The 25,599-nt window shown below is 40.8% G+C and overlaps 1 protein-coding gene and 1 long non-coding RNA gene across 3 annotated transcripts in view; both read right to left on the minus strand.

Annotated features, from left to right (window-relative positions):
* Positions 1-21,559, minus strand: part of grik5 (glutamate receptor, ionotropic, kainate 5) — a 93,703-nt gene extending 72,144 nt beyond the window's left edge. For both annotated transcript variants that reach the window (XM_017415554.2, XM_037980475.1), the window contains exon 1: positions 20,361-21,559. The gene's annotated coding sequence lies outside the window, so the exon portion shown is untranslated. The remainder of the gene's footprint in view (positions 1-20,360) is intronic.
* Positions 21,560-21,578: 19 nt separating this feature from the next.
* LOC119617824 lies at positions 21,579-25,459 on the minus strand. The gene is made up of 3 exons (XR_005234242.1): positions 25,130-25,459; positions 24,780-24,932; positions 21,579-22,244 (listed from the first exon to the last, which is right to left on the minus strand). It is a non-coding gene; the product is annotated as an uncharacterized LOC119617824 (long non-coding RNA).
* Positions 25,460-25,599: the final 140 nt, after the last annotated feature.

Here is a 25,599-nt window from a genome sequence, read left to right on the forward strand (position 1 = left end):
AGGCCTGGCTCCAGAGTGGGGCCCCGGTGACCCGCGTCCGGGCGAGGGAACACTGTGTCCAATATTTATGTTCATCATAAGGGGTCTTTGGGCTGCACTTCGTCTGGCCCCTCACCTAGGGCCTGTCTGCCTTGGGTGACCCTACTAGGGCCATGAAGCCCCTGACAGCATAGCTCCTAGGATCATTGGGACACTCAAACCCCTCCACCACGATAAGGTGGCAGCCCAGGGAGCAATAAGAAACCAGAACAGAAGAAATGAGAGGGTCAAAGTGGTCAACAACTGGTCTGTTGGCTTTTATAACAACATATAGGAGACGGTGAATTGTTGGGAGATAAATAATTCAAACTCCGATCATATGAAATGCAGGGTCAACACAAGAACATACTGTAAGCACTTGTGCAGGATAATGTGGTGCAACACAACAACAACCCTGCAGCAGACATAAAACAAACATTTCTGACAGAAAGAATTAAATGCACCGTGTGGAATCTTTCCTGTATTGCAGTACTTCCTCTAAAACATCAAGTTTATTTTTCATCGTAAACACAAGAAACTGTTCTTAGGTGGTTCCAAGGCTTTGGAGCGGCCTAGTTTATCATCACTACAGCTTCTCCCCCTCTCAGGTCTGAGGAATGATCCGCCGATGCACCAGTTGGTGTAACAAAGACAACAGACCTGAAGTTTCAAGATCTTGTGAAACACACAGAGTGCTTAATCTGGTGCTGATATGTTTGCCAAGAGCATGAAAGTAACAAATGCTAATTACACTCTGTAATTTGCACAGAACATTAGCCGAGAAGCTTCACCAGTTAAGGACAACAACTACTGTACGTGCTAACTGATTCATTTTATGGTTGTATTAGAGAAATAATAACTGAACTCGGGAGATATTGCAGCTGGGATGTAAACTAATTTCCTCAGGGAGAACTGAGCCGAGTGAAGAGATCCCAAAAATCTGTTAAAATAAAATAAAATGCTTTTTATTTTAGTCAAAATGCCTGGAAAACAGAATATCTACTTTGTGTCTTTGTAAAAATCTGTTTGCATGTCACAAACAAAAAGCAGTTTTGTCTGAAAATTTCATAGTTTTGGTGCAAACAAACCAAAAAAAGTACCAAACCATTTATTATACCTGTTCTGTGTTATGTGAGCAAGATTTATATTTATTTTGGGAACCGTGTTTTGAAACAGTTAGCCCACAACAACCAAGATTTTTTTACTGCTTTGCTTTCTCTGACTTGTGTGACCATTATGACAAAAAATAGTTCACATAAGAAACAATTCTTAATTTTGAAGATTCCAGATTATATCACAAATAAACAAAATGCATTTTTTTAACTTGGGCTGTTTTTGCTTTAGTAAAGTTGCATCACATCACATCTCTTTCCCCCAGCTTCTTGGGAGCAGAGTTAGATGGGGCTGCAATTAGCTTTCAGCTTCACAGTTGTTAGTTTTATTAGTGTGGAGCAACAAGGAAATACAACCAGCTTCATCTTTGTTAAGAGGAAGAGTTTGGAGTCCTTGAACACATCTGAAGTCTCCAAACGCTTCCCCATCATTCCTCTCCTGCTTTCCAAGAACAAGGGAGAGAAAAAACAGGATTACTGATTTAATTCGTACAAACACCAGCAATCCTCATCCACCAAGACCCAACTCTGAAAGAAGTAAAACATACTTAAAGTCCAACAATTCCCCATTGCACTTTACCAAACTTCCACCAAATTCTGAACAAAAAACAACAATCTGGTCTCTGTTTTTGAAGACTTAAGCTTAAGCAATGGGCTTTGCAGAAAAAAGGTTTGAACAGAGGCTGAGAAAGTCTTGGTTTACAGCACAGACTGTTCCTGGTAAACAAGAACAGCTGGACTTCCGCTCCTTATTGCAGGCGCTGGAGTACTTAAAGGTAATTGTCACAGACGTGTTTAAGATGTATTCATGTGTCTGTTTAGCACACAGTTCACGATACCGTATAGAATAATGTCCTATTTTTATAAAAGGTTACTTCTGTGGATTATTACATACATTTAACACATGGAAAGAAAGATAATTTAGTAATTGCAAGTGGATTTTTCTTTTCCGTTTGTTGCTGGGGGGCAGGGATGCCAGCACTCGGATTCAAATAAATACTCAGACTGTATTTCTAATTTAATTTCACAGATGAGTTAACACTTTGTTTAAAAAAAATAAATAAAAAACAGTTTTTGGCATTTATTTAGACATCCGTTGCCAATATCCTAAACTTCTAAAAGGAAGCTGCTGGGGAACGTTTTTGTGTTTTATCTGATTATTCAACTTTTCTATATCTAAAACCTCCTTTAAACATTTACTCCTTTTTAAATTTGTTACTTTTAAGAATCAAATGAAATCAATCACAGCCCTAGTGACCAAACTACACAAACTCATAGGTGTGTTTTATAAATGAAGGCCCAACTTTGGTTTTGTTCAACTATGGCTGGCCAATGATGTTGAACTCACTAAATATAAAAGTCTGAGTAAATCCAGCCATGTGACATGTAGTTAATAGAGCCTGTGTCCTCTGTGACACTGCGATGGCTGACGGCAGCCCTGTAATTATCCCGAGCTGTAAATATTGTCCAATTTCATATTGAGCCAGAAATTACAGAGGGGTAACACGTCTGGTACTAAATACTGCTGATAAGAGATGACAAACTGACACCTCCATCTGCGCCAGGGCAGCCTCCCTCACCTTTCACCTGTCTGTCAACATCATCATCCCTCCCACACACACACACATACTATACACCAACTACTGCACCACCCACCATAATCACTTTCACACCAAACATAGATGGAAAGAAGAAGCAGGGAGTGCAGAGACGCATGGTGAAACAGTGGCTGAGTGATTAGCTTGACATCACACAAAATAAGGGTGTGATGGGGGAGGAGGGAGGAGGGGTGTGAGAGAAAAATGAAGAACAGGTGAGAGGCAGGGAAAGAGAAGAAGGCTAATAAGACAGTGAAATAGAGGCAGTCGCAGAAAAAAACGAGGGAAACGAGAGAGGAGAGGGAAGAAAAAGAAAGAGAGGGGCAGTCGGCCCTGAAACAGAAACGGGATGTGGAGACGACGGGAAGGAAGGCAGAGAGAATCAACACCTTTTTATTTTGTTTTAATACAAAAGGCAGAAGAAGGATTTGTTTAAGAAAAAGGAGAAAAGATCCAACAGACGCCTAAGATATGTCACTATATTTATAATCTTCTATTTCATTTTTTATTTATTTTACTCCTTTTTCTCTGACAAGACAGATTTTTATTAATGTTCATATATTTCTTCTTCTTCTTCTTGATTAATGGATAGAAACTGTGAATAAAGTCCTGCAGAGGCCAGTGAATACCACACTTTTATCTGATGGAGGACAAAAATCCAACAATACCTCCATTCACACCTTGCTTCTAGGCCTGTATCTTAGTCCAATGTTCAATTTCTGCATTCTTAATCTTCTTTTTCCTATTCCTTCATCAGTCTGGCATTCTTTACTCCCAGTCTCCCCTGATTGTCTTCACTTTGCATCCAACTCTATTGACCTAAGACCTCCATTCCGCACCTCAGTGAATCATAGCCTAATCCAGAGTCAGTCAGAGCTCGGACACAAGAAAAATCAATGTCACAAATGTTGATATAGATTATAAAATGAATTTAAAAAAACACAACATCAATACTCAAATATAAAAAGCCTAAAGCAATCATGCTCCAAAGAAAATTGAAGCAAAGCATAAACATAAATACTAAATTATTCTGAACTTTAACTCAGATTTTTTTTGAAAAAGAATAGTTTCATTAATTGAAAGCAAACCTTATCAAGGGTCATCATAGGTTAAAATAAATAAAAACATATTTTATGTGAGCAGAGCTTTTTCTAATTAGTGTTTAATCAAGTTACTTTTCCATATGAAGAGGTTAATGAACACTAATAAGTGGCTGTGTAGCTGTGTGTAATGAAAATAAATGTGTAAGATCATGTATCTGTTTTCAACACAACAACTATGTAGCAACAAAAGGTGCTTTATTTAGTGGTTATGCTTTTTATTTTGACAAGAAAACAGATTTTTAGGATAAAGACCTAACTTTACGCATTACTGGAGCTGACACCGGAGTATTCTTTCATAAATAAAAAATAAAAGTAGGGGAGAGTGGCTACCATTACTCTAACTGTTATAATAGTAGAACGGTTTTGTTTCGTGGTTAATAAGGAGTTATTGTGATACATTAAGGCCTTGACAACAAACACTGATGGCATCATTGCTGTAGGTCTCTAATCTGACATCCTAACACTTGCAGCGTGCATTAAAGCAGATAAACACACACTTTATCTCATAGTTGGCAGCATTAAAGGTGATATGCAGTTGCTTTTTTTCTGCGGAGGTTATATGATATCATCTGACATCCATCAGAATATAAGTAAAATGGTTTTTGTGCACTTTAAACGCTCTATGATTGTAGATGTCACCTTCTGTAAAAAAAAGTTGGATGAATGATGTAAGGATTAAAGTTGTGTCGTCGTCCCCCCCCCTCCCCCCACCCCTCACATCATCTCCCTCCTCGCTCCTCTTCACTCCCACTCATCCTCCTGGTAACAGTCCAATCCTCCAGCCTCCCGGGCATATTAGCATGACAGCCATCAGCACCTCTGTGCAGCGTGGCCTTTGCTCTGTGAGTCTGGAAGGATCTGTGGATGGGTGTGTTTCTGTCAGGAGACGTCATGGCAAGTGTGGTTCAGTCTACTGTGCAGAAGTTAGAAGTGCAAAGTGTGCACCGGCACTTTTTGTAAGAGTTAGTGGGAAATGTCAGCACTGTGCCGTTTCTTGGTTTTTGTTCCATCACACGTTTTACTGTGACAAATTTTATTGACAGCTCTTGGTAAAGGACACCACGGGTATCCTGTCATCGAGACAAGGTTGCCAGACAAGAGTGTCCTAAATCGTTCCCTAAAGAGGAACATTTCATCTGTAAAAGCCTAAATTTAGTGACCTCAAACACATTTTACATCCTCTAGTTCATCATATGCACTAATTTGTGCCATCCTAACTATTAACATGTCTTTAAATACTCTAAATATATATGATTTCTTGTTTCTGGTGTATTTTAATACACAGTCTGTCTAGCTGTAACTATAAGAAGTCAGGACCCCCTACTGTGAAGTTTCTGATGATAAACAAAGGAGGAGGAACTGCAGAGAGATTTAATGATGTTAAATGACCAAAGTTAATTCCCTACACAACAGCACAACCCAGAGTTTTGGTGCCTGAAAGCGGTCACTGAGTGACTCGTGTCTGAAAATACTTCTGTTGACTCATCAGCAAAGGCAACTCAAGATATTTTTTAAACAGACAAAGTAGTAAATTGCCTTTTGAATCATATATTCATCTGTTTCAGCACTAAAATAAAAAGGCACTTACTTGATTGCAACCTTCATTACATAAAGGCTCACAAGAGGAAAAAAAAATACAACAAATTTAAGCCTGAATCCAAAAAGTACTTGTTACAACATTTTACTGAGTGCTTATTTTTGCACAAATATACTCATAAATTAGGCATAAAAGAGGGAACTTGGACATTTGGAAATTGATTTCATCTCCTCTGACAGGTGTGTGAGGCATCGTCTTATTTGCTGTTCCTATTTCTTATTTCTTTTTAGACCAGGATGACATATTTTAAGATATATGCATCAAACTCCGACTGACAAACTCAGACTCAGATTAAAGTTGGGAGAAAAAAGTGTGGTTTTTAGTGCCACCAAAAAGCCACAAACTTTCTCCACAGAGGGTTTGTAAAGTAACTCTTTTGCACAAATATTACTTACCAGCGAGGTCAAACAGAAAATCCACAATCTGTGCCAGAAAAACAGTGAGAACAATTGTTCATTTGTACTCAACTAACAAAGTACAGAAATCACTGCAGGTACTTTTCATTTTATGGTCTTAATCTAAAACAGCCATCATCTGGCAGATCCTCACTCTTACATGAAACTAACCAAAACTAATTCAGTGGTGTGAATCTTAGCTACAATGTATCTAATATTTGCTGTATTATAGAAAAAAATTAACGTACATATCTTTTATCCATAAATATTTGCAACAGTTTGTGTCTCAATAATAAAACATGATTGGGGGGGGGGGGGGGGNGGGGGGGGATTGATCTGATCCAATCTTGATTAGCTGAAGAGAAGTCAATAAGTCATATAGATACAGCCAGAAACAATAAGAACAGGGCCGAAATTTTGGAGAGATTTACTTGTATTAGATGCATTTGTTTATTTAACTAAAGGTTTAAAATGCCTCCCTGCCCATCGCTCTCCGCCGTGCACTTTTGGCAAGCGTCACCACAGCAACCAAACCCAGACAGGCCTCTGTCTGACGCTGGCTTTTATTGGTCCAATAAAGGCTCAACAACGTTGCGTTACCCCCCGTCTGTTGCTGTAAATGAAAGTGTCTGCATTGATGTGTGTGCCAGTTCTGCAGACCTTTGTAAGTTAAGATGAACTCTGGCTGTCTGTTTGCCTGAACGTCATATCTCATTTAATAAATTGCTTCGCTGATCATCAGTTCTTGCAAATATGTTACAACCATCACGCACTTTGCTGCACTCCGTGTAGCTCATCTTGGTCATATGTCTTATTGTGTAGCATATTTGTTGTCTCTCCTTTAATGCCTGTAATGCACGTGTAGCAACACACATACAAGCTGTGCATATACACACATAATAGAATAAATCTGTGCTGACACGAGGACATTTTTCCTTCTGCACAGGTTTTCTCCTCTAATCTTCAGGTCAGGACATTGCAAATGTCATCCAGTAAAAGCTTCCAGACTAGATCTTGTTCTTGAACATCTACAAATCATAAATATGCTCGCATTAAGGGTTAGTAATGCATGTGCCGTATTTATTTGTCATCATCCTTCACTTTGGCTGTAGGCTAATAGTCATTTCTTTTCGTCCCTCATTCCCTCCTGGAACAAAGGTGAAGAGCACAGAAAGGAGCGGTTAAAGGAGGAAAGGAGATGGAAACTGTGATGGGGATGTTTTTCAATTGGGTTGATTTATAGTTGGCTGTTAGTATTATTTTATCATTTATTCCAGCAGGCTGGAGGAACCGGACTGGACAGCTCAAGCCAGAGGGGGACAGAGCGGGGGGTGTCGGCGAGAAAAAAGGAGCCAAAAGAAAGAACATGATGCAGAAGAGTGCAGCCGGCCTTTTGGGATGAAGGCACGCAAAGAACAGGAAGATATGAAGAGAGGAAAGAAAGATAAAGAGAGTCAAAAGAGGGATCTGAGGGGGGTTAATGAGTGTAAAGACCATAACAATGAGTCGAGGTAAATTGACCATTAGCTCAAGAGTTTCTTATGCATATGTGTTCCTTCACCATAACATTTCAATTTAACAAGTTACACTCTGATGCTTTCTGGTCAGAGACATGCAAAGTACCTTTAAGAAGTTAGTCTGAAGTGAGACAGAGGAGAGGGACTGAGGTGGACAGATAAAAGGCGAAAGAGAATTACGACAAAGAGACAAAAGGACAGGAGTAGGACAGAGGGAGTAACATGAAGAAAATGTAGTAGTGAAGGTGAGATAACAGAGGACGGTGGGAGAGCCGGAGAGGAAATATTAAATGTTGAGAAGGAGAGTAACAGAGGAGGAATGGATAATTCAGCCGGAGAGGAGAAAAATTCACAGGGGAAGGTAGATACCATCAGTTCTTCAGATCCAGAGGGAGATAACTACTGCAGAGGGACAGGATCGAGATTTCAATACGGGCCCGAAAGGAACAGAGAGCGCCGCATTATCACACAGCAAGAAACACAATTATTACTCGACAGCCCCTGAGCAGGGAACAAAAAAAAACAAAGCATGAGCGCGAGCTGCCATAATGCTCAATAAATGACACAACAATTTGGTGGCAGAAGGGTAAACTGGATGGGAGGTTAATTCGTTTTAATTACTCTATGCAATCACTGAGTGTGATCGGGAAGATAATGGCAGAAAGGACAAAATTACTTCTTACTCTCATGTAGCCTAACTGGCTGAATTGAGTTTGTAACATCAGCATCATTAAAGTGATTTAACAATTGATATAAGATGTCAGAGACAAATTAATTTTTAATAAGTTGAACGAGTGCTTGGTAATAGATAAGACATATCTTCCCACAAAATAATTTCACACTGAAGTGTTTGCTGCGAGACGTTTCAGGCATTTGGCAGCAATTTTATACCATAAAGCAAACACGAAGGGACACCTGTCATTAGCACCTGTAATGAGTCAGTTTGGTGACTAAGTGATTAGCAGCGCCTTTTGCTTTTGCTCTTAAGCTACTGGCTTGGATTATTTCTTCCTGGCCAGGTCTTTGGTAGGAGATCAACATTTGTTTGGCTTCACTGGCCTGAGGACCTTTGACAGATGTCAAACCACACTGATGAGACGAGACTAGGAAAGATCACGATCAGACTTCATGTACTTGTTAGCCAAGAATCTAAGGATGTTTGTGTGTGCAAAGATTTGTGTGAGCATCAGGATGCTACTAGTGTGTGCGGGAAATGAAGACAGACAGGCATACACTGTAAAAAGCAGATTAGCTCACTATTATAATGTAGAAAAGCTGCCAGATGCCTATAAGACCAAAACACATTTCTGCTCCCATCTCCCCTCTTTACCAATGTTGCTTAATCTCCACCTCGATCCGCCTCAAACAGACTTAAGGGTTGTTACTGATTCCACTAATGCTTTCAGCTGAACTCTGATGCATTCAGATAGAAACAAAATCATACTATCTTTTAAAGTACGGTGGAAAGGCAGTGAGAACTGTGCCTTTTCACCCAGAGTAATATGAGGGAGGGCTAGTTCTGCACAGGGTTATTCATAACCAGCAGCTTTCTGTACTGGAGGCTATCAAACTCCAGCGAGTGTATTAGCAGTTCACCAGGCAGGATTTCAAATCACACCACTGCTGCGCCCAGCTGAGTGGACTTACAAAGGTGTTGCTTCATATTCCCTGCCTTGGGGGGGGGGGGAGCACTGGGTTAATAACCCAAGTGTCTATAGATGAGTTATGTTTTGGAGTGCTTGGAGGGGGTTATGTAATTTGCACTGACATTATCAACAGTAATAGACATTAATATCAGTTTGTTTGCAGTACCTGAAAAGAAAAGTAGCTTTTACATTCTGCAAAACAGCATTACAGTAAAAAGAATAAAAAATTAATCTGGGGATTTTCATAAAAAAAGAGAAAACAGTGTCATTAAGTAGTCGGCAATATAATTGGACGCCAATTTTGAAGTGCTCAGCGCTGAATATATAATACCGATGAGCAAATGATGTCTTCATTTTTTTCTTAATTAGAGTTTCCATTCTTTCTCATCAGAGCACGCATGATTAGTGCTACATGAGGGTAGAAATGATAAATACCAGAGGATGAACATGCAAGGCTGCGAGCGACGGTGGCCACAGGTCTTTTATCAACATGGTCTCCTGCTCTCTAATGAGCAGCGCACCTTTGCTCGAAAGCAGACATCGCTCATGTTTATTCATGTTATGCCAATATGGGCCACTTCAAAAGATTGTCCGGTTGGCACTTTCAAGAGAGTTGCTCTCTTCCCTTTGCTCTCTCTTCCCGAGTTACAGTAGCTCTCCTCTGGCCCAGCCTGCTGCACCTGTCTGCTTGCCAGAGCTCGAGCTTTATTTACTGTAAAGCTTCAAATAAACACAGCAACTCTGCAGCTGCCGAGCCCACACGCTCAGATCCACAGATGCGCACACAGACATATGCAAGCGCACTTGCACGCATGCATGCTCCCAGGTTTTGGCTTCTGATCAGAGCAAAACAGAAGCTGCTCAGAGCTCGCCTGTTTGTTTGATTCCTGCCGATTGTTCTCGCTCAACACACGTTCCTCATTTTTGCTCCTAACTGCTCTCTTTACATCGTACGCCTACTCTCTTCCACACCCGTATGTTCCCATGAGAAAGCAGTAGCCTGAACTTGAGGAGGTTTGTCAAATGAGATAAAGGCAACAGGAAGGATAGATATATAGTTAAAACAACCTTCTTCATGCTAAAAAAAACCCTCACTATGGTGAATCAATGCATTTGGGTTTCCCCATTGTTGTTTTGGCCCTGGCAGCTTAAACAGGTGAGCCCAGCAAAGCTTTTACCTTCATCCATGAGGCCATGGCGTGAACCAGTCGCTCTAAGCCTGGCAGATTATCTCACCATAGTGGACTTTTGTACCTCTCTGCTAAGCTATTTCGTCTTTACTCTTCTCCCACTCCTCCTCCCATTGTGACTTCTAACATCCCCAAACTAGCAAAGCCTTGGAGGACACTGTTGTGCAAACACATTGCACTTTATTAGCATATGTTTGAATTTGGCTTTTCTTTAAAGAAAAGAAAAGAAAGAAAGAAAAAGAAAGAATTGAACAAAAGAATTGTTGGATAAGAGTAATTTAATATCAAACTCGTTGAGGAAAAGCAAATCAGGTTGCTGTTGTAATAGTGTGGCGTCTCTTGAAAGGAGACCAGTGGGTTTTTTCTTCTCTGCTTCACAACAATATACTGAGTGAGATGGATACATAGAGATGGCAAAGATGATGGGCCACAGGTAGGCATTTAGAAAAAATTACACACATACACACTCATTACAATCATCCAAATGGCACATTGATTTCTGCAGCAGCGTGCCCCGACAGGCCTGATTCCCAAATGAAAACAAAGGCTGCATGTACAGTCCTGACACACACCATCAGTCATAGATAGCCTGCAGCCTCAACGATTACCTGCTGTATGTAAATCCAATGAGCAATAAGGCAGGTTATCCCCCTCTGAGACACTGTTGTTATTACTGTAGACAGAATATCATCGGCAAGTGCCACCGGCCAACTGCTGCCAACTGATTATGTCCCATTTCAGATAAGATGGCGAAATTGGAAAATGGTGATATCAGGAGGTGAGCTTATGCAATTATTCAGACAGAGAGGCTGAGAGGTTTTTCCACATTTCTCAGAGTGGGGAAGAAGACACTATCAGGTAAACAGACATGACAAGGTGAACAACAGATTACTGCTAATTAGATACCTGATTGGATTTTGATAAGAAGACAATAAGATCAAAAACTCCAAAATCTTGTTTGGTGACATTAGTCTTAAGTTTATTGATAAAGCTATAAAATCTGTCAGATAAACAATGGATGATGAGAAAGTAATCTCTAACAGGCAATAAAAATCATCCATTTACTCCATTGTTCTAAGTGGGTTTTAGCATCGTTTAAGTCCTGATTCTGGTCTGACTGTCCCAGAGTTGTTTCCAACCACAGGAGGCTGCTGTTTTCAGAGACACTACTCAGCTCAGCACTGAGAAACTTATGATACATTGTTAGTGACTAACTGGTGAGCATAACGGATCATTTGGCAGCTACAGAGATATTTCCCCTAAGAGTATGTGGAGGACAAAAGCATAAGGAAACGGAAAACAGTATTGGAGATGACATTTAACAAGCGTTCAGAAACAAAACTCAAGATGAAAATGAGTAAATCACTGCAGAACAAATTCATGAAATGGCAGATTTTTTTTGTTTGTTTTAGCCTTGACTTTACTGCTTTCTTGAGACCAAAGCAAGAAGTTATAGCAGGTTAAAAACAATTGAATCAACCTAAATTTATCACCTGGAATTTAATTCGCATAATCTATCACTAATACCTGGCTTTCTAATTAATGCCCAAGGCTTAACAGCTTGAACCAAGCATCTTTTAAGTGAAGTCCACAATATGCTGCATCTCCAGTTATCCTGCTGACTTCCTTCAACTATTTTCTTCCACTGACTTGCCAATAACTGATCCAAGGCTGACTGAAGGCGCTAATAGGCTGGTGCTGCCTGCATGGATCAGTTGGGTATGCGCACACTCAGCCTGTTTTGCTTTGGATCAAAGTGTGGCTCATGAGCAGACTGAAATACTTTGTGCCTCTCAGCATGACCATGGGGCCTCGTGTTTGAAATACATTGATTTTGGCATCGACTAAACGCAAACACTAACCATGACACTGGTTGAACGCAACACCCACCCATTTTCTTTCATCTCGAGTTGAAAGAAATCATAAACAGATACAGGTAGAGCGGTGCGACTGATCATGACACACAAATGAACATACGCACGGAGGCTAGGACAGATCTTTCCTCAGAAAGAAAATAATACGCTTAAGCTCACATACACAATACGCTGTACTGTATTGTGTTGAAATATAGTTCATCATATACATTAGTTATTTCCTTCTAGGTTTCTCATTTTGGTAAAGAGGCACTACCACGTACAGGTAGACTGATTATTGAGACAGTTGTTACTTTTTTGGCTTTTAAATCAGTATCAGCCATGCCTGAGCATACTACTATTAAAAACTAGGTCCATCTGTGGGAAGGACAGTGTTGGTACAATTGACACTATGCCATTGAGTGAACACACTTCTAGGATGGGGGGTGTCCTGGTGGTGTTTTTTTTCAGTACAATACTGGCAGACCCCCAAAAAAGTTTATCAGAATATTGTGCTTTTTAAAAAAAACAAGAACTGATTTATCAGAGAAAATGGCAAGGCCTTAATATGTATTTTTAATTGGCTCGATAAAGGGAAATAGGGATAACTTTACACTTGTATTCACAGAGAGCCTCTAAACAAAAGGAAAATTGTGTACTAATCTGTATCAATCCCCAGGGCTAAATCACTGAACCACAGCCAACAGTTTGTTTTTGTTATTTATTTTTAATCTAGTGTACTATGATGTAATGAATGTAATTAATGGCCAAAAAACAAACAACTAAAAGGGATTTATAAATCGGCCCATTGGCTGTACTGATTTCTAAAGATCGGTATTGCCAAAACTTCAATTGTTCCACTTTTATTACTGTGATGAAAAGTTAAAAAAAAAATTATTAAAAAATATTTACAGCAAATTTAAAGTTTGATTCCTGTAGTGAGGAAAAGCTCAAACAGAAAATAAAATTAGAGAATATAATTAAAAATAGTGAAATATGGTCCTGGATGATACAGTACAACAATTTAGCTTAAATAAAGAAGAAAAACAAACACAAAAAGAAATTTGTCAAGCTTTTTTTTCTATTTAAAGGCATTGCACTGTATGCAAGAAAAACCTCTGTATAAGCTTGTAATCAACATTTCCTTTTTTTGAGTGAAAAACTCAAAGAAGGAACAGAAAAACCTTATTTATAAGCTCCCATTTAACATCGGGGCCGATATGAAAGTTAAACTTCAAAAAGGCGACGATGCGGATAACACTTTCAATCCTTCTGTGTATGAGCTGCAGCAGGGGGCAACAGCTTGGGCTGACGTCGCAGCCAAGTTTTTGACTCAGCTGAAAAACTGGTTTTGTGTTTTTCCACACGCAGTTGTAAAAATCTAAGGTTGATCAAAGCACAGCACCAATGTTAATTAATAACATCTGGTGTTTTTTATAAATTATTTTTTAAATTCTGTTATGATGACATGATAGGAGCCCATTTGGAGTATTATGTTTCATTGAGTCAATTAAATATGCAGCAGTTTAAAAATCAGGCACTGGTCCATAAACAGCTGGCGCGTCACCATTTGGACTGAGGCAGCAGAGTTGAATCTGACTTGCATGTTAATATTTCTTATTTGTGCTGCTGACTCAGTTTGAGGGCAAATAAAAATTTGGCCTCAGACTGCATTTTAAGAGGGAATAGAGGATTTGACGTGTTTTGTATTTAATACTCAATCAGTGGACCAAAATTCTGGTTTCTAATGGCTGATCGATGCTGGAAGAACCTCAAACAGCTTGGAGTCCATGTTCAAGAAGACAAGAGAAAAGTTTTAAAACCAACAATCTTGACAATACTTGAAATATCATATCAAATATTTAATATGGCATGGTCTTTTACAAACTTCCTAAGCCAGGGTAATGGGAATTGTATGTTTCTTTGTTTTTTAAAGAGAAAAAACAAACTCTCCCATGATTGCTCACCAAGCTTACGTCCATTCATCACAGGGATATTTTCTGGATAGTCTTTGGATTTTCTAAATTGTAGGTTTCACAACTATGATAAAAGCTTAGGTCATGCCCTAGGGTTTCAATACCATTTTTTTTTATTTTTTACAACATACAGTTTGAATGGTTCCTAATAAATGAGCAAAGATGAATCTATTGATGCTTGACACAAACCCGGATCATGAACAACATGTAGTGCTTTATAATCAAGTACACTGAGCTTAGCTACAGAACTAAGCAGGTTGAATGGTTTGAGGAAGAGAACAGGCTTTATTTGTTCTGTAATGAGACTAAAAACAAGATTCATTCATATTTCATTGCTAATTCTATAATAATCTCAGACTAAGACAATAAATGCTCGGGTCATAGAAAGGTTTCTTTTGAAGATATCTGAATTAGACAAGCTTTTTGTTAACAGTGTTTTGAAACAAAAACTGGTTTTGTATCTGATATAGTTTTAAGGCTGTAACTGGAGCACTTTTATTAGTGAATCTGCAAGCATTACAATTTAGCATTCGAATACAGAAATGTTCAAATGTCTTTTGGTGTGCTTTGATTAGTTAAAGCATCTTGCATGCTTGAATATGTAATGCAAGTCCATTGTGGATCCCTGTGGATACCTAAACTATGTCCTACCTTTAGATATGATGAGTATCATTAACACGGTGTGAGGCAAACTGTCACACAGCTGGAGATGCAGCGAAACATTAAAATGTAAAATAGACTCCCCAGATCGAAGCTGCCAGCTGTTAAACTGAATGACGTTTATACGGTTCTTTCCACTACAGCACTTGAGCATAATTGCAAAACTGTAGATAAATAGTGAAGCCCATTGTGCTGAAAAAGACATCAGCCCAACCACTGTAGCCAAAGGATGCACGTGCAAGATTTTTAAACAACTTTACAAAAAGGCGTCCAGAAAACATACAAAATAAGGCAAATCAACAATAATTTACCTTGGCACAACTATTTGTACTGGATTTGACTGATGTTAAATAAAATCTCTGATCTCATAAAATTGTGAAAAAGTTTTCTTTCTGATTTTGCAGCATGGCCCCCTCAGGCCTCTTCAAATGAAGTTTGATCAGTGATTGCTGTGAGACAAGTCCTCCTAAGACTCCGTTTTCCAGATTAAAAGCTGAACTCTTTTTGATGTACTGACACCACTTGACAGATAAGTGCTGATATTACCCGCAAGGCTGGCAAAAACTCGTTAGGGTGGAATACTTGTAATCATTAAAGGATAGTAAAATATAGCTTGGTTTTTAGTTTAAAAATATATAGATTTACTCAAAATGTTTCTCAGGTTGGAAAAAAAAAAGAAATACCAAATTTCGGGAGCTCATGCTGACTCACTGCCTTATTCCTGCCTATTAGGGATAATGTGATTTAAGAGTAGATCTGCCTGCAAACTAACGTTCCCGGCCAGCATTTTATTGAAAAGAATAAGTGAATGAGGCAGGCTGGACCAGCTACAGCTACAGACACTATGAGCATGGTGACATAAGCCAACCCTCTGGTAAGAAGCAAGAAACTGACATGGATGTAATGAGCAGTCATGCCACCATGAAAACAACACGCAAGGCTACCCAGAATGCTGTTCTCCATCTTTGCCACACTCCCTTGGGAACAGGTCCTGAAATGACCCAAGATGAAGCCCATCAGCATTTGTCACTCCCACGTTCACACGAGGCTGCAGCAATCTCACAGTGAAACATTATTGCTGCCACTTTCTGAGCCTCAGCCAGCTGGCTGATTAGGACAGGCCAGGTCAAGACTGATCACCTGAGCCTCAGACAGGATTACAATTACACCGACACAAAAGTGACCTTTTCCACTGATGCTAAAGCTGGAAAGGACCACTGTCCGCTTTATATTGTCTGGTGTGTGGCAACCAAAGCACTAAATAAATATAATTTCACAAGCTGCAGTAACTGTACACATATACAAATGATCACACTTCTATTCCAGATCGCACACATTACACACATTGCCTTTATCTTCTTGCAATCCAGTCTTAATGACTCCATTAACTGAGAGGCCATTAGCGGCATTCACTTTATGGCCAGCAAACAGCCCAGCCAGGAGCACATTATGGAAAGGGCATGTGCGTGTCCTAATGTCCATTTCTTGTCCCTGTCCTCTTGCACACACACACACAACCACACATCCAAATGCTCTATCTTTCCCCCTCAGGCCAGCTGGCCTGGAGCAAGTAAGAGTGGACAAACGACTACGCAAACAGAATCATTTTTTTCTGCTCCATTAGGCAATGCAGAGCAAAAGGTTTAGTGCAAACCATAGTTCTTCGTGCTGGTGGTCAAGCGATTGAGAAGTGACAGCAGAGAAAACTGTAGTGCTGCTCCGTGTTTGATGATATCTCGCATCCCAAATTAGCCCATCTCACTTTGGAGTTGAGGCTGCCTGAGACACTTTAGGGTTCAACTGCAACGCGAGAGGCATCGTGGGGCGTAATAGCAGAAGCCAATCACAGTCCTGAGTTGATGAGAAAATGATAGATTCAGTGTTGATAACATAATAATTATCTACTCCTGCTAAACACTATCAAAAAGGGTTTTTTACATGAAGCATTTCCTGTTATGTTACAGCATGGTTGAAGAGAGAACAGCTGCTTCAGACAGAGAACTGTTAAATGATTAATGCTGCAAAAAATGTGAAATTGTGTTTTCATGCGTAAACAATAGCATCGGTGGAAAATCAACAAATTCTCTGACACGATCAGAGCTGGAGGAGAGAATAGGAAAGTCACCCATTGATTAGGAACATAACCCAGAGGGATGACTGGATCAATGACCTGAAAGGACCTAAGTGGGACAAATCAGGGTAATGGGAGGTTCTAAAGTTCAACGTAAAAGGTTGTTTTATGAATCATGAGAATTTGTGTCACAGTTTAGACCAGGTCAAGTGGGAAAAAAAAGGTAAACCGTAACAACACTGGAAAATGCTGCTCGGAAAAGCACTTAGAAAGGGTAGACCAACTGACAGAAACAACTTATAATTTGCCTCATCATCTCCGTATTTCTGTTCTTTTTCTACATGTCTCAACTCCATTAGCAAAGTGCATGCAATCTAACGTAAATCCTTCTTGACAAGTTGTACCGAGTCCACAGAGTGGCTCATAGTTATTTTGTGACTCTGAGGCTTAGCTGTGCACGGCCTGGGGTCAAAGTTTATTTAATGTCACTGAGAGAAATAAGCACCAAACCTCGAGTAGAAGACGTGCGCCGCACAAAAACTAAAAGGTGCAGTGTGTGGTGAGTGTCATCACTCATTGATTTCATTGTGCGCCCTCAGCTCCAAAATGTGATTTGTTACTCTTATGACACATCATCGCACGCTAAATGTATCTTTTCAGTTGCAGCTCCAAGCTAATCTTTAGCTCTGCAGGCAAATAGTTGCTCCTGCTGAGAGGAGAGTGGAAATACTTCATATCTCATAGGAGGGGGGCAGAGCCCAGGCCAGCCTTGATATTAGCTCACTTCTCCAGGAGCCTTTGGTTTCAGACAATTGTTCTCTACCTCCACTGAGATGATCTGGACACTAGTTCCTGCCTCCTGCTTGTTATTCCTCATTCCCAAAGGACAGAGGACCATTTATCAGCCACTACAAGAACGCGTATTGATGTGCAACATAGCTTGGGTATTCCACTTTTACTACACTTCAAACTGCAAGGTCAACTTGGCAGGAATTTGTGTCAAAGCTGTCAAGCAGAGAAACATAAAACAAATAGCCCACACAGAGGATGCGGCGTAAACCATCGAGATAAGGGTCACACTATGAGAGTTGTGGTTTGTGTTTACACGTGTAATAAGGTAATATACTGCGAGCTTCTGTTGTTCACTTGCTTTTAGTGGCTTCAGAATCTGATAGTGCGACATCAAAGAGAAGAAAAGAGAATTGTGGTGCATGACCGTACATAATAACATCCATTTATTTGAGGGGAAAACATTGTTTTTCCCTCGGCATCCTTTTGTGTATGGCCACTTGTATAAAAAGTCAAACTAGCTCTTTTCTCTTCCTGAGCAACAAGCGGAGAAGCCGTGTTGTGAAGCTCGAGCCCTTGTGACAGTGTAATGTAGTCAGTACTGCCATGCCTTTGATGCCATCATACGCCACTCCTTCTCTGTTCTCTGGGCTTTCCAACAGTGACAAAGGGGATCGGCAGCAGCGTGTTATCAGTGTGCAGCTGCAGTAATCGTATTATTTAGTAAGCTTAATTCTGAGAGGCTGACCAACAGTGTGAACAAAGCAGGGCCTCGCTAAGCCCATCAGAGTGCTCCCATGGAGCAGAGGTCTTTTCCTGCCTTGCGGCCTCTCTGGAGCCATGCTCTCCCATTTTCCTCGCTGTTTCTCGCCCTCCCTCCTCTGTGTTCTCCTCTCTGATGCTTTCACCTCACACTCTCTGCTTCCTCTCCGATTCTCTTTCTGCCCCTGCTCTTCCGTTTCCAGAATAGCTTTTACTCTTCCTCATTTTTCCCCCCATTCTTTTTTATACCTTTTAAATCTCTTTTCCCTGAAATGCTCAGAGCTGGGAATTTGTATGATGGCGTCATTCACAGTTCATTGGTCTGTTTGAAGGTACTATCTTGACTGAGTATCGAATGATGCAGGACCTGGTGACTCTGCGACTGTATAAAGATGTGAATGTGTCCGCGGAGATAGATGGGGTTACTAATATGCAGGACATTGCAGGGGTTGAGAGTGTAGAGTTTCATCCAAGCAACTCATTTGGGGATAAAGGGGGTTGGAAATGATATGCAGTCTGAGTGTAATAATGCTCAGGGAACTGAGTTACTCAAATAACTCAGTTACAAAAAGAATGACGCAAAATCTTTCATTCAGTTGTGTGTAATCCATACAACAGTTTTTCAGGTGGTCACTGTGTTTTAAAACCATTATTACCATCGCTCTACAGCTTTGTGCTTTGTTAGGGTGATGGAGAAAGACAGAAGAGAACATGGATAAATTACAAGTAAAAGCAATAAACGTCAAACTCTGGAACTGTTTCAAACAAAATAAAAATAAAAATAACAGAATATGTCAACACCTTTGTCGACACAGTAGACTGATGATTAAAACTGAGTTTTTGAGGACACACTCGCAGCACATTCAAGGTCCTGAATCAAACATTGTGCACAAACTGAAGTAAGTGGTTGTAAAATTATCAGATGTGGAGCCGCAACCATATGCATGGCAGATGAAACAATCCCTTGGCTCTGTGAGTGCACCTTTACGCAACAATTTGCAACATCCACTGGGAGGAAATTAAGCTCCATTTTACCAATATGACACGTACTTATAAAAGGAATAAAGAGGAAACACTTCTATATTTCCAGCACAAGGAACACAGAGTATTTCAGCTGTGAAAACGAACTTGCCTGCCTTCAAAGTGATTTACGGTCAAAGATATAGTTTCAGAAGAACACAGGCAAAAATGTTTTTGTATTATCAAAGGGCAAGATGTTCAGACAGGACAAGCGCAGAGTTTAAAATCTGCCACTCAGTTCTATGTACCTGTCAGAGATTTCAGAACGTCGTAAGAATGAAAAGAAAAGTTTGTTACAGAATGTCACAAATATCTTGACAAGTCATCCCCAGACAGATGTGTGAGTTTAAGGTTAGCTTGGAAAAAAAAATGTTACTTCTCGATGAATAGGAAATTACCAAATTATTTTTTTCATTGCATGTTGATGTAAGTATGTGCAGGAGCATGACAGCAGTGCAGCCAGCTTTTCGTGTACAAAAAAAAAAAAAAAAAGGAGCCACTGATATAGCACATGCATCTCCAATTAATCAATCAACTGATAGGACAGTCGATCTCTAAAACACTCAGAAGCAGCAGCTCTAAATTTCCCCCTCACAAATTCATTTAAAGTGACATAAAACCAAAAAAAGTGTCCTGAAACGCAAATAAATAAATAAATAAAATCACTACTAATTAGTTTAATTTAACCTTGGGTCCAATATGTAGTAGTGAACACGCAAACGCCCACTCACACAGAGAAAAACACCTCGTCCGCCTCATTCTGACTCTGTTGTAAGCTTGGCTCTAAGATCAAAATCTCTGTATTTGGCAGACTTACACACACATCCACACACGCGCGCGAGCACAGGCACGTCCACACACACAGAGTGCCTGAAGCAGAGGAAGCACAGGAAAGCAAATCTGCTGCGAAGGAACCACAAAAAAAAAACCAACACTGCAGTAAAACAGACCACTTCTGTGCCTCAAAATACATGAGCTTAATATATGCTAATGACCTGTGGAGCACATGTGAAGACATACATACACAGATAGATAAGAGGGAGTCTTACTTACAGAATGAATCAGAGAGAATCACAGGGGCTGTGCCATATTATAGCCGTAGTAGTGAGTCAACACGAGCGCTGAGATCTGAGCCCACAGAGTTCTAGCACCTCAGCCAAGGGGGGGATGCCGACAGGGGAATCAGAGGAGTTTTCACTGTGTCATTGGAGGTGAGGACATATAAAGGGGATCTGGAGGAATCCAGTATTTGTAACTCAGGGAGGAAAAATAATAATCCAACTGATGAAAAGACAGATTCAGTTCTGTGCACAAAAATGGATGAAAGATTGATCGTGTGGGCGTTTTTCTTCTTCCTATCCCTTACTTAAGGAAAAAAATAACAAGAGCCCATCTTGACCGATAAAAAAGGGAGGGGGGTAAAAAATTAGTCAATGAAAAAAGGCTCCATCTTTCCTGGTTTTGCTGTCTTTTTTTCTGCTTTCCTCTCTCTGCTTTTTTTAGGGACTGCAGAGGGCTTATAGGAGGAGCAACACCAGCATCAGAAAATCAATCCCGGTGCCACACGACGAGAAAGCATAAAGAAGTAAATGACAAGCAGATGAAGGGGAGGATTTTTGACACCTGCTCTTTCCCACTGTTTCTTTGTCTCCCTCTCTCTCTCTCTCTCTCTAACCTATATTTCCTTTCCAGTAACCCCCCACCTGTGTATCTTGTTTTTTTGTAGTACAAGGGCTTGCAGCAAATAGCCTTAGACGACTTAGCTGAACGCAGAAGAAGTTAAATTTTCCAGAAGCTCCTCTTTTTTCTTTCTGTCTCTCCCTTTTCCAAACACACTGCTTAGAATGACAGTGAATTGCCTACTATGCCAGCGTTGGATGTCTGTCTGGTTTTTGGCCTGACACTTTGGCCATGTACCTGTCTTCTCCTCTGTCTAACTTTCTGCCTCGGAGCTTGTCTGTCATTCGTTACAGCTGTCTGATTGCTTGGCCTTAATCTAGTCTGCCTACCTCTCGAACACTAAGATGCAGAGCAGTCAGGTGGAGACGGGACTTAACCCTCACCTTCTGCTCAAGTCCCCCCTCTGGCTGAAATCCCGAATCCCTCCGAGCTCATTGTGTTAACTATACTGCAACACAGCACAGACAAATCACAAAAAGGATTCCCAACAATCCTGGTTAAATCTCTATTTTTTTTCTTTTCTTCTCTTCTGTCTCTTTTCTCTTTTTTCTTTCTTAATCTGTTCTTCTGTTTTATGCTTTTTTTCTCCTTTTCCTTTCTCCTTACTTGTTATCTATTCTGGACAGTCTGTCCCTCTTCTCTCTCCGTCACTGAGGGAGGATGAAGAAGAATGGTGCTGCTTCATAATATATTTCTCCGCAATGTGAGAGAAAGATGGTGAAAAAAAAAGAAGAGGGAATTTGAGATAAACAAAGAGGTTCAAAACTGGTCCTTTCAAAAGAGAAAGAAAAAAAAACAGAAAAAGTAGCCCCCCAAGAGCAGATTTTCAATTACTCGCTTATGCCCACAAATCTATCTGGAAAAAGTGAGACAGCTCCACCAAAAAGTTGTAATCTCAATAGGATATCCAGTTGATAAATCCATATATGTCCAAAAGCTCCATCCCATTGCTCAAGCATCACTGCAGACTAATTCATTTTAGATGAACTTCATGACACCTAATTGTGTGCTCAGCACATTGACTGGTGTGTTGTACGTTGACTCCTCTAAGGTCTGTCCTTCTCTGCTTATCTGTGCCTTCTGCAGACGGCTCCTGGCAGGTCCAACCTCAACTCAGCCGGCTCAGCCCTCGGTGGAACAGCTGGAGCTGATGGTTGGAGATGGTGGAGGCAGTTAGGTGAGGAGAGCTAGCCGCTGGAGGGTACATGTTGGCGTCCATGCTGCCCATTTGGTGTCCATCTCTGCGAGGCATTAGATCTGCAATGAGAGGAAAAGGAGGGGAAAAGTACAAGAGTAGAAGAGTGAGAGTGCATGAAAGGTTAGCTTGGTGACTTTGTGTCACTCTGCCTTATCGCGTATGTCATTCCCCTGCCTGTCACACTCCACCCTTCCTGTCGTCCCGCTGACTATTCCGTCCTTGTCACTCTTTCTCCGACTTTGATGTCTGTTTGCTCTTTAGTTCACTCCACTCTTAAGATTTGATCCTTTGACTTTACTAACAAGCTCATCTTCACACACAATCTCCCTATGACGTCCCTTCTCTGCTCCGTTTATGCAATTTAATATCTACGCCTCTGCTGACTTAATTCAATCATTTCTGTCATCTTCTACTTTAGATCCAAGTTTGCTGTCCATCAAGCTCTGCAAGATGCATCAGGTGGAGCAAAGCAGCTTCTTAGCGCTTAAATCCAGTGCTGGTCAAGATTCAACCTTTCACTTTTAATTCCATATTTCATTTTTAGTTTGAATACATGGGAAATATCAATATTCAGTATTTACAGTGTAGAAAACAACATCTGAACCCCAGCATGAACTGCTGTCCTCAGTAAGGACCACAGTTCTGTTTGGCTGTCATCCTAAGTGGATCATTTTGACACCAAAACATCTGAGAATTCACAAAAAGTATTTTGCGATTAATATCAAAGATAGAAACATTTGTGGAATAGCCAAGTCTGAATGAAAACTGAACTAAATACAGCAAGTATCAAAGGTTAGACAGCAAAGGAAGCACTGATGAACAAAACAATGTTAACAACACTTAATCAGCAGATATTTTTTACAAAGGCAAGAAATCTGCAAATTCTCAGTATAACCACTATTTCTGTGATCAACAAACTCATTTTAGGTTCAAAGGTTGCATTATATTTTTTTATCAAAGTACATCTCTGGGGACAGTAATGGACACCTCCTAAAAACTAACACTGTTGCTTATTTTATACATGCCCTAAAAACTAAAACTACTGGTAAGTTTTTTGATTAAACACAGTATACTGTCACATTACAGACCCTAGTATTTTTGTACTAAGTTCCATTAAGACATTTCTCAAACTCTATTCCTGGTGCACAGGCAATAGACAGATGCAAAACTGATGTCAGTCCAAACTTTATGAATCTTGTATTCTTGCAACCTAATCCCAGCAATTTTTGTTGAATAGACAAAGAAAATTACCATAATCTAAAATTAGCAGCACAGTGTCAAACCTTCGCCAACAGGTTGTCTCATCTCTGTTACCATGCAACAGTTTGCACCTGTTGAATATGAAAAAGTGATGCTTGAATTCGAACCAAAATACTTGCTGCTCACAGTTGAGGGATGGCTCACATCTTGATGCAGAAAAGAAAAGGCAAATGCTGGTCAATATAGTTGTAATATCGTTCCTTTGTGCAAAATCATTAAACTGGGTAAATGTCTCCTCCTTTTCTTCAGAGTATAATGAAGTGACGGTTCATTTGCAATGAAGCATATGAGTCTATTCGAGTCTATTCAGTTTATCAGCTGTAATCAATACGACTGTGTGGACAGATATGGCTGTCCTCTGACACCGTATTCTCAGAGGCTCGTTTAGGATGAGATCGGGATTGTGCCGGCTCTCTCGGTGAGGTCAGAGCTCAGCACCGGCTATCGTGTGCGTGGCCGCATCCTCTGCTGGCAACATTCGCATGCTATGTTGTCACAAGTGTGAAAAGATGTAGGCGGGTGTGAATCGGTGTACAGAAGGTATGTCAGCGTGAAGTACAAAGGCCGAGGTGTGTGCAAGACGAGTGGCGGACACTGAGCTTGTGTCACATCTGTCATGGCTGAAGCAATTAATTACATCCATCTACTTCAAAAGCTTTTGTTTGTCTTGGCCAATACCCATCTGACACACACACACACATTAAAATTCTGTTAAAAACGTGGTTTTAAAAAGTGACTGAAGCTTAGGCAGAAATACCAGTCCTTTTACACACACACACACACACACACACACACACACACACACACACACACACACACACATATACATATTCATCTCTACTGATTGCCTATGTCAGGACAGACTCAAACATTTTTGGTGCTCCTGAATTCAAACAGAATGTAGAGAAGAGCTCGAAGGGGTTGGGAGGCGAGGAGGGGGAGGGGTGACACAGCCAAAGAGGGGAGGAGGAGGAGAGGGAAAGAGGGAATGCGGGGAAGCTAGAAAATGAAGTGAGCCATTCCGATTTCATCCAAATCCATCAAACTGGACAGTTCTGTTTGTGTCATGATTGAAGTGCATAGGCTGGGTGCAGGTGGGGGGTGGGGGGTGGTATGAAAACAGAATGGAAGGAGGGATGGAGGAAACAGGTGGGGCAGAGAGGTGGACTGGATGGGGTGAGTGGATGGGTGAAACATAGGGAGCCCATCACAAGTGAAAAAGGTCTTATCATGAGTACAGACAGATAAAAAAACAAGTCATCTGGTGAGATGTAAGACACGTCAAAATGAGAGGATGAAGATGAGGAGGAAGAGGAAGGGACACGGACACTCACCCATTTCAACGGGCTCTCCACAGGCAAGCACAATCCCTGCTCTGTGATCCCATCCTGGGGAAAGGCGCAGTGAGATCCTGGAGCTCCCTCCACTGAATACCAATGGAGCTGCTATTATCAGCTCACACACACTGACTCACACACACACCGGCACTGAGGAGGAGAAGGCACAAACGCACAGGAGTCAAGTCTGGGCAGAGTTGTTTAAATTAGAGGGAAAATGCAGAATATTGCAGCACAGCTGGGTTTGCTTTCCACTCTTTCCTGCAACATTTTCTCCTTCCTTCGTGAGAAAAAGCAGTGCAGAAGGACACAAACACACTCACACAACAGCCTTTAACAATACTTACTGAGCTTCTACACAAAAATCCCAGCGAGTCCCACAGTTGACTCTATTCCATCTCACAGCTCCACGAGAGAGAAATGAGTTGTCTGGTGTTTTCCTTTCCCTCCCTGTGGATTCCTCACAGCAGTATCTGATGCGGAGATAAAGGCTCATTAAGGCAGGCTCTCCATCCTTTCTTGTTTCTCCCTTTAAATGCAGCAAGCATCCAGTTTTTCAGTCTCCGTTTGTTGATTTTAGGTCCAATCCATCCGCCTGCCTGTGGACTTTGCTGTGATTCGGTGACACGCGACGGCCGACTGCATTCACTTAGTCACCCTCCCCTCCGCCTCTCCCCATGCTCAATAGTACAGCCATACCTCCTTGGCTCTCTCCAATCTAATCAGCTCTCACTCACTCGCTCTGCACCCTCCCACTCCCTCGTTTTTCCTTCCCAGCACCCACTCTTTCACTCTCCCTTTCTCTCTCCCTCCAAGG

Source organism: Kryptolebias marmoratus, linkage group LG16, assembly GCF_001649575.2.
Source record: "Kryptolebias marmoratus isolate JLee-2015 linkage group LG16, ASM164957v2, whole genome shotgun sequence".
Lineage (NCBI taxonomy): Eukaryota > Metazoa > Chordata > Actinopteri > Cyprinodontiformes > Rivulidae > Kryptolebias > Kryptolebias marmoratus.